The 8,719-nt window shown below is 45.9% G+C and overlaps 1 non-coding gene across 1 annotated transcript; it reads left to right on the forward strand.

The window, feature by feature from the left end:
- Nucleotides 1–454: 454 nt before the first annotated feature.
- Nucleotides 455–526, forward strand: trnah-gug (transfer RNA histidin (anticodon GUG)). Its single transcript has one exon. It is a non-coding gene; the product is annotated as a tRNA-His (tRNA).
- The last annotated feature ends 8,193 nt before the right edge of the window (nucleotides 527–8,719 follow it).

The raw sequence follows: 8,719 nt of genomic DNA on the forward strand, positions 1-8,719 counted from the left end.
TGACCAAGTTGCTCGGTAGAATACCCGGAACCCGGCATGTTGATCATGGCCAATCCTGCGAAACTTAATCTATGGACAATCTGGCACACTTCAGCATGGCCAATCTACCGAACCTTCACATTTTTGGACTGTGGGAGGGACCTCGAGCAGGCACACACAGAAAACTGATGCAGACACAGGGAGAACGTCCAAATACCATATGTTTGAGACGAATATCGAATTTGCTATGTATTATATATTATAGCGGTTGCATAGTTATTTTTATAGAGCCTGGGTTAAAGTGTATATATCCTTTTTGCAGGAAAATTATTATGGAACCAAGTTTCAGGCATCAAAACTGTGTATCTACGAAAGTTGTAACTCGAGAGTCATACAGTGTGGGCCATGATAGGTTCCAAACATTTGCGACCTAGTGCATCGACAGTTATAGCTTGCCTCAGCGGTAACGTGTAGCGCCGTGATCGTATAGTGGTTAGTACTCTGCGTTGTGGCCGCAGCAACCTCGGTTCGAATCCGAGTCACGGCAGTGACCAGTTGGCGTGTTTATCTTAAATGAACGGATGAGTAATTCTCTGTGTGAAGCTTTCTTTAAAACGGGTTCACAGCTGAGTGCATGCTTCTGCTTCTGTTTGATGCTCCAGAATTCAAACAGCTCCCGATTTTATATTTTAACTGTCATCATCAAGCATACTCCTCCGGTTCTAGTCTTTTTTTAAGTGAAAACAGTCTCTCTCAATTTGCTGCATCAGCTTCTTCGGTCATCGCCCCAAAATGTTCATCTGTCGCAACGAAATACCCACTGAATCTTCTGTAAGACGGAGAATAATCTTGATCTTGATAGTCACCCCATATAAATGAATTGGATTGGATTGGATTTGCTTATTGTCACGTGTACCGAGGTACATTGAAAAGTATTTTTCTGCGAGCAGCTCAATAGATCATGAAGTCCATTGGTAGAAAAGGGAAGAAAAGAAAATACATAATAGGGCAACGCAACATATACAATGTAACTACATACGCACTGGCATCGGATGAAGCATACAGGGTGTAGTGTTAATGAGGTAAGTCCATAAGAGGGTCATTTTGGAGTCTGGTGACAGTGGGGAAGAAGCTGCTTTTGAGTCTGTTCGTGCGTGTTCTCAGACGTCTGTATCTCCTGCCCGATGGAAGAAGTTGGAAGAGTGAGTACGCCGGGTGGGGTGGATCTTTGATTATGCTGCCCGCTTTCCTCAGGCAGTGGGAGGTGTAGATGGAGTCAATGGTTGGGAGGCAGGTGCCTGTGATGGACTGGGGGGTGTTCACGATGCTCTGAAGTTTCTTGCCGTCCTGGACCGAGCAGTTGCCGTACCAGGCTGTGATGCAGCCCGATAGGATGCTTTCGATGGTGCATCTGTAAAAGTTGCTAAGGGTTAATGTGGACATGCCGAATTTCCTTAGTTTCCTGAACAAGTATAGGTGCTGTTGTGCTTTCGTGGCGGTTGCGTCGACGTGGGTGGACCAGGACAGATTTTTGGAGCTGTGCACCTCAAGGAATTTCAAATTGGTAAACATCTCCACCTCGGCCCCGTTGATGCTCACAGGGGTGTGTACAGTACTTTGCTTCCTGAAGTCAATGACCAGCTGTTTAGTGTTGCTGGCATCGAGGGAGAGATTGTTGTCGCTACACCACCCCACTAGGTTCTCTATCTCCAGCCTGTATTCTGACTCATCGTTATTCGAGATCCTGCCCACTATTGTCGTATCGTCAGCAAACTTGTAGATAGAGTTGGAACCCAGTTTCGCCACGCAGTCGTCTGCGTCCAGCGAGTAGAGGAGGAGGATAAGTACGCAGTCTTGAGGGGCACCGGTGTTGAGAACAACTGTGGAGGAGATGTTGTTGTTCATTCTTACTGATTGTGGTCTGTTGGTCAGAAAATCGAGGATCCAGTTACAGGGTGGAAAACCAAGTCCTAGGTTTTGGAGCTTTGATATGAGCGTGGCTGGGATTGTGGTGTTGAAGGCGGAGCTGTAGCAAATAGATAGGAGTCTGATGTAGGAGTCTTTGCTTTCGAGATGCTCGAGGGATGAGTGTATACCTGACATCCGGTCATGATGCAATGAGGATGAGTGGGCCAATTTTCTGGAAATAGAGCCAGTTGGCAGTGGAGAAAACGGAAATGAAGCGACACACGAAAATCAAGCACCAGTTTCGTGAATGTCGGGTAACACTTCGAAATTCAGAATCCGGGGAGAACGAAGGCCGCTGGCGACTGATCAGCGACAGTAAAGACACATTTCCCTTGTTTAGAATGATTCGAGAAATTAACAGATATTTAGAAACTAAGAAAACTGTCCTTACTGCACATCAGAAAAGACAGTTTCATTTTAGTTTCATTGCGAATATCTTGAGGCAGAAAATACAACAGTGGCTCGAATGTAGAACCTGGAGGCGCGTTATGTGACACAAAGTCACCCTCGCTTGAAACACAGCCTCCGTTCTCTCTCCACAGATGCTGTCATACCTGCTGAGATTAACCAGCCTTTTGTGCTTTTGTTCCAGATTGGTGCATCAGCAAGAATTTGCTGTTACGAAGAGGACAAGAGGAGACTGTTTCCATCATGATTTGAGTTGTTTATTCATGCCGGAACAGCATTTGTCGTCTCTGTGGCGCCATCGGTTAGCACATTCGGCTGTTAATCGAAAATTAGGTGGTTCGATTCCACCCAGCGACGAGATATTATCCCACCCCCGGATGAAGTGTTTTTTGTACTTCGTCCCTCTGTGGGATCAAATCCCCCCACCTTGGTGCTTTTTACATTTCATGCCACATTTATTTGATTTCTTTCCTCCGGTTACAATATTAAACACGCCACATTCTTTCATTCTGATTTCAAACAGTCAGTTCACATCTAAAGTGAATCAATATTCATTTGAATTACCAAAGAGAGACATTCAACCCAATAGCAACAGTGGGACGAATGGGGCCTAGAATTTTCTCTGTGGATCGAAGAGAGTGAGATGGTGAATTAGAGGCGCTCCAAAGTGCAACTGATACGTGGTCGGACAATTCAGCCGGGGAAATAGAGAGAGAGCTTGTTAGCACTGACAATATTCAGGAATGAGAGGAAAGGGATACAGGGTGAAATGGATTCAAGAAATCAGCAGCGGACGACGTGACCAAGTTTCTCGGTAGAATACCCGGAACCCGGCATGTTGATCATGGCCAATCCTGCGAAACTTAATCTATGGACAATCTGGCACACTTCAGCATGGCCAATCTACCGAACCTTCACATTTTTGGACTGGGGGAGGGACGTCGAGCAGGCACACACAGAAAACTGATGCAGACACCGGGAGAACGTCCAAATACCATATGTTTGAGACGAATATCGAATTTGCTATGTATTATATATTATAGCGGTTGCATAGTTATTTTTATAGAGCCTGGGTTAAAGTGTATATATCCTTGTTGCAGGCAAATTATTATGCAACCAAGTTTCAGGCATCAAAACTGTGTATCTACGAAAGTTGTAACTCGAGAGTCATACAGTGTGGGCCATGATAGGTTCCAAACATTTGCGACCTAGTGCATCGACAGTTACAGGTTGCCTCAGCGGTAACGTGTGGCGCCGTGATCGTATAGTGGTTAGTACTCTGCGTTGTGGCCGCAGCAACCTCGGTTCGAATCCGAGTCACAGCAGTGACCAGTTGACGTGTTTTCTGAAATGAACGGATGAGTAATTTTCTGTGTGAAGCACTCTTTAAAACGGGTTCACAGCTGAGTGCATGCTTCTGCTTCTGTTTGTTGCTCCAGAATTCAAACAGTTGTGAATGCGAAAATGTCCACAGCTCCTGATTTTATATTTTAACTATCATCATCAAGCATACTCCTCCGGTTCTAGTCTTTTTCGAAGTGAAAACAGTCTCTCTCAATTTTCTGCATCAGCTTCTTCGGTCATCGACCCAAAATGTTCATGTGTGGCAACCAAATACCCACTGAATCTTCTGTAAGGCGGAGAATAACCTTGATCTTGATAGTCTCCCCATATAAATGAATTGGATTGGATTGGATTGGATTTGCTTATTGTCACGTGTACCGAGGTACATTGAAAAGTATTTTTCTGCGAGCAGCTCAATAGGTCATGAAGTCCATTGGTAGAAAAGGGAAGAAAAGAAAATATTTAATAGGGCAATGCAACATATACAATGTAACTACATACGCACTAGCATCGGATGAAGCATACAGGGTGCAGTGTTAATGAGGTAAGTCCATAAGAGGTTCATTTAGGAGTCTGGTGACAGTGGGGAAGAAGCTGCTTTTGAGTGTGTTCGTGCGTGTTCTCAGACGTCTGTATCTCCTGCCCGATGGAAGAAGTTGGAAGAGTGAGTACGCCGGGTGGGGTGGATCTTTATTATGCTGCCCGCTTTCCTCAGGCAACGGGAGGTGTAGATGGAGTCAATGGTTGGTAGGCAGGTTCCTGTGATGGACTGGGCGGTGTTCACGACGCTCTGAAGTTTCTTGCCGTCCGGGACCGAGCAGTTGCCGTACCAGGCTGTGATGCAGCCCGATAGGATGCCTTCTATGGTGCATCTGTAAACGTTGCTAAGGGTTAATGTGGGCATGCCGACTTTCCTTAGTTTCCTGAACAAGTATAGGTGCTGTTGTGCTTTCGTGGTGGTAGCGTCGACGTGGGTGGACCAGGACAGATCTTTGGAGCTGTGCACCTCAAGGCAACCAAATACCCACTGAATCTTCTGTAAGGCGGAGAATAATCTTGATCTTGATAGTCTCCCCATATAAATGAATTGGATTGGATTGGATTTGCTTATTGTCACGTGTACCGAGGTACATTGAAAAGTATTTTTCTGCGAGCAGCTCAATAGATCATGAAGTCCATTGGTAGAAAAGGGAAGAAAAGAAAATATTTAATAGGGCAATGCAACATATACAATGTAACTACATACGCACTGGCATCGGATGAAGCATGCAGGGTGCAGTGTTACTGAGGTAAGTCCATAAGAGGGTCATTTAGGAGTCTGGTGACAGTGGGGAAGAAGCTGCTTTTGAGTCTGTTCGTGCGTGTTCTCAGACGTCTGTATCTCCTGCCCGATGGAAGAAGTTGGAAGAGTGAGTACGCCGGGCGGGGTGGATCTTTATTATGCGGCCCGCTTTTCACAGGCAGCGGGAGGTGTAGATGGAGTCAATGGTTGGGAGGCAGGTTCCTGTGATGGACTGGGCGGTGTTCACGACGCTCTGAAGTTTCTTGCCGTCCTGGACCGAGCAGTTGCCGTACCAGGCTGTGATGCAGCCCGATAGGATGCTTTCTCTGGTGCATCTGTAAACGTTGCTAAGGGTTAATGTGGACATGCCGAATTTCCTTAGTTTCCTGAACAAGTATAGGCGCTGTTGTGCTTTCGTGGTGGTAGCGTCGACGTGGGTGGACCAGGACAGATCTTTCGAGCTGTGCACCTCAAGGAATTTCAAATTGGTAACCATCTCCACCTCGGCCCCTTGATGCTCACAGGGGTGTGTACAGTACTTTGCTTCCTGAAGTCAATGAACAGCTGTTTAGTGTTGCTGGATTTGAGGGAGAGATTGTTGTCGCTACACCACTCCACTAGGTTCTCTATCTCCCGCCTGTATTCTGACTCGTCGTTATTCGAGATCCTGCCCACTATTGTCGTATCATCAGCAAACTTGTAGATAGAGTTGGAACCCAGTTTCGCCACGCAGTCGTCTGCGTACAGCGAGTAGAGTAGGAGGATAAGTACGCAGCCATGAGGGGCACCGGTGTTGAGAACAACTGTGGAGGAGATGTTGTTGTTCATTCTTACCGATTGTGATCTGTTGGTCAGAAAATCGAGGATCCAGTTGCAGGGTGGAAAGCCAAGTCCGAGGTTTTGGAGCTTTGATATGAGCGTGGCTGGGATTGTGGTGTTGAAGGCAGAGCTGTAGTCAATAGATAGGAGTCTGATGTAGGAGTCCTTGCTTTCGAGATGCTCCAGGGATGAGTGTATACCTGACATCTGGTCATGATGCAATGAGGATGAGTGGGCCAATTTTCTGGAAATAAAGCCAGCTGGCAGTGGAGAAAACGGAAATGAAGCGACACACGAAAATCAAGCACCAGTTTCGTGAATGTCGGGTAACACTTCGACAATCAGAATCCGGGGAGAACGAAGGCCGCTGGCGACTGATCAGCGACAGTCAAGACACATTTCCCTTGTTTAGAATGATTCGAGAAATTAACAGATATTTAGAAACTAAGAAAACTGTCCTTACTGCACATCAGAAAAGACAGTTTCATTTTAGTTTCATTGCGAATATCTTGAGGCAGAAAATACAACAATGGCTCGAATGTAGAACCTGGAGGCGCGTTATGTGACACAAAGTCACCCTCGCTTGAAACACAGCCTCCGTTCTCTCTCCACAGATGCTGTCATACCTGCTGAGATTAACCAGCCTTTTGTGCTTTTGTTCCAGATTGGTGCATCAGCAAGAATTTGCTGTTACGAAGAGGACAAGATGAGACTGTTTCCATCATGATTTGAGTTGTTTATTCATGCAGGAACAGCATTTGTCGTCTCCGTGGCGCTACCGGTGAGCACGTTCGGCTGTTAACCGAAAATTAGGTGGTTCGATTCCACCCAGCGACGAGATATTATCCCACCCCCGGATGAAGTGTTTTTTGGACTTCGTCCCTCTGTGGGATCAAATCCACCCACCTTGGTGCTTTTTACATTTCATGCCACATTTATTTGATTTCTTTCCTCCGGTTCCAATATTAAACACGCCACATTCTTTCATTCTGATTTCAAACAGTCAGTTCACATCTAAAGTGATTCAATATTAATTTGAATTACCAAAGAGAGATATTCACCCCAATAGGAACAGTGGGACGAATGGGGCCTAGAATTTTCTCTGTGGATCAAAGCGAGTGAGATGGTGAATGAGAGGCGCTCCAAAGTGCAACTGATACGTGGTCGGAGAATTCAGCCGGGGAAATAGAGAGAGAGCTTGTTAGCACTGACAATATTCAGGAATGAGAGGAAAGGGATACAGGGTGAAATGGATTCATGAAATCAGCAGCGGACGACGTGACCAAGTTTCTCGGTAGAATACCCGGAATCCGGCATGTTGATCATGGCCAATCCTGCGAAACTTAATCTATGGACAATCTGGCACACTTCCGCATGGCCAATCTACCGAACCTTCACATTTTTGGACTGTGGGAGGGACCTCGAGTAGGCATACACAGAAAACTGATGCAGACACCGGAAGAACGTCCAAATACCATATGTTTGAGACGAATATCGAATTTGCTATGTATTATATATTATGGCGGTTGCATAGTTATTTTTATAGAGCCTGGGTTAAAGTGTATATATCCTTGTTGCAGGAAAATTATTATGGAACCAAGTTTCAGGCATCAAAACTGTGTATCTACGAAAGTTGTAACTCGAGAGTCATAAAGTGTGGGCCATGATAGGTTCCAAACAGTTGACGACCCAGTGCATCGACAGTCATAGCTTGCCTCAGCGGTAACGTGTGGCGCCGTGATCGCATAGTGGTTAGTACTCTGCGTTGTGGCCGCAGCAACCTCGGTACGAATCCGAGTCACGGCAGTGACCAATTGACACGTTTTTCTTAAATGAACGGATGAGTAATTCTCTGTGTGAAGCACTCTTTAAAACGGGTTCACAGCTGAGTGCATGCTTCTGCTTCTGTTTGATGCTCCAGAATTCAAACAGTTGTGAATGCGAGAATGTCCTCAGCTCCCGATTTTATATTTTAACTCTCATCATCAAGCATACTCCTCCGGTTCTAGTCTTTTTGGAAGTGAAAACAGTCTCTCTCAATTTGCTGCATCAGCTTCTTCGGTCATCGCCCCAAAATGTTCATGTGTCGCAACCAAATACCCACTGAATCTTCTGGAAGGCGGAGAATAATCTTGATCTTGATAGTCTCCCCATATAAATGAATTGGATAGGATTGGATTTGCTTATTGTCACGTGTACCGAGGTACATTGAAAAGTATTTTTCTGCGAGCAGCTCAATAGATCATGAAGTCCATTGGTAGAAAAGGGAAGAAAAGAAAATATTTAATAGGGCAATGCAACATATACAATGTAACTACATACGCACTGGCATCGGATGAAGCATACAGGGTGCAGTGTTACTGAGGTAAGTCCATAAGAGGGTCATTTAGGAGTCTGGTGACAGTGGGGAAGAAGCTGCTTTTGAGTCTGTTCGTGCGTGTTCTCAGACGTCTGTATCTCCTGCCCGATGGAAGAAGTTGGAAGAGTGAGTACGCCGGGTGGGGTGGATCTTTGATTATGCTGCCCGCTTTCCTCAGGCAGCGGGAGGTGTAGATGGAGTCAATGGTTGGGAGGCAGGTTCCTGTGATGAACTGGGCGGTGTTCACGACGCTCTGAAGTTTCTTGGCGTCCTGGACCGAGCTGTTGCCGTACCAGGCTGTGATGCAGCCCGATAGGATGCTTTCTATGGTGCATCTGTAAAGGTTGCTAAGGGTTAATGTGGACATGCCGAATTTCCTTAGTTTCCTGAACAAGTATAGGTGCTGTTGTGCTTTCGTGGTGGTAGCGTCGACGTGGGTGGACCAGGACAGATCTTTCGAGCTGTGCACCTCAAGGAATTTCAAATTGGTAACCATCTCCACCTCGGCCCCGTTGATGCTCACAGGGGTGTGTACAGTACTTTGCTAACTGAAGTCAATG

This window comes from Scyliorhinus torazame, chromosome 14 (assembly GCF_047496885.1).
Source record: "Scyliorhinus torazame isolate Kashiwa2021f chromosome 14, sScyTor2.1, whole genome shotgun sequence".
Classification (NCBI taxonomy): Eukaryota; Metazoa; Chordata; class Chondrichthyes; order Carcharhiniformes; family Scyliorhinidae; genus Scyliorhinus; species Scyliorhinus torazame.